This window comes from Tenrec ecaudatus, chromosome 7 (genome assembly GCF_050624435.1).
Source record: "Tenrec ecaudatus isolate mTenEca1 chromosome 7, mTenEca1.hap1, whole genome shotgun sequence".
NCBI lineage: Eukaryota > Metazoa > Chordata > Mammalia > Afrosoricida > Tenrecidae > Tenrec > Tenrec ecaudatus.
In genome coordinates, this window is record NC_134536.1 from 87,619,635 (window position 1) to 87,620,603 (window position 969).

The window sequence follows — 969 nt, forward strand, 5'->3', positions numbered from 1 at the left end:
CTCATATGGATAATTTTTTTTTAAAAGGAGCTCAGTATTCATGGGTGGTAATCTTTATGAGCCGCTGTGTTACTCAGCTAAAGATCACCTCGAGGGATACTTTCTGCTTAATGTTGGAAGGATTTCTCAGGGCAGTAGCCTCAGGGAGTCCTCTGGTCTGAACAAATCCAGTAAATCAGCAAGTTTTAAAAATTTGAGTTTAACTGGAGGACTAAGAAGGCTGAGTCTGATGAAGCAAGACTCTGCTGATACAAAAGGGATGGAGAGAGCAGCCCTCATTGGAGAGCACCACAGGGCTGACTGTACTACTCAATATTCGCCTAAAAAAAAAACCCTCTTGAGTTTAGGTGCATATTTTTCTCTTGTCCTAACAGGATCCATGTGCTGTGGTCTTGATCACCATGGTCAAGGGTGGTTGTTGTGCACTCTCTGGCCTCAGGGTGCACAGACTACATTCCTCTGTGAAGTTTTGTATTCATTTCTTCCTCTTTTGTTTTCGATAATTAAGAAACAACAGATGTTTCTTAGATGTCTGTTCAAAAACTTTGAACACCGCAGATACTAGTCACTAGATTGGGATGTAGAACACAATTTATGAACTATATTTGTAAATTAACTGTTTCACACGACCATGGTCTTAAGCCTTAAAATCCACAAAATCAAACTCGTAAGGTATTTGATTATGTATAAGAAGTATTTGGTTATGTCTAATAAGCATACGTGGTTTATTTTATATATGAATACTCATGAATGTGCACACATGCTTGCACTCTGTTCACTTCTCCAGGTTAATGCCTTTTATACTTTCAGATTTCTAGACTATGTGTTGTTTTATGAAGCCACCATGGCATTTTTGGAAACCCTTATTATTTATCTAGCAATTCATTATGTGTTCAGTAATACAACAGTCAGAATTTTTTTTAAAAAGGCAAAAAACAATTAACGTCGAATTGATTCAGTCTCATGGCA

General features: G+C 37.5%; 1 pseudogene; it reads left to right on the forward strand.

The window, feature by feature from the left end:
* The first annotated feature begins 207 nt into the window (after positions 1-207).
* Positions 208-318, forward strand: LOC142454093 (small Cajal body-specific RNA 4; annotated as a pseudogene).
* Positions 319-969: the final 651 nt, after the last annotated feature.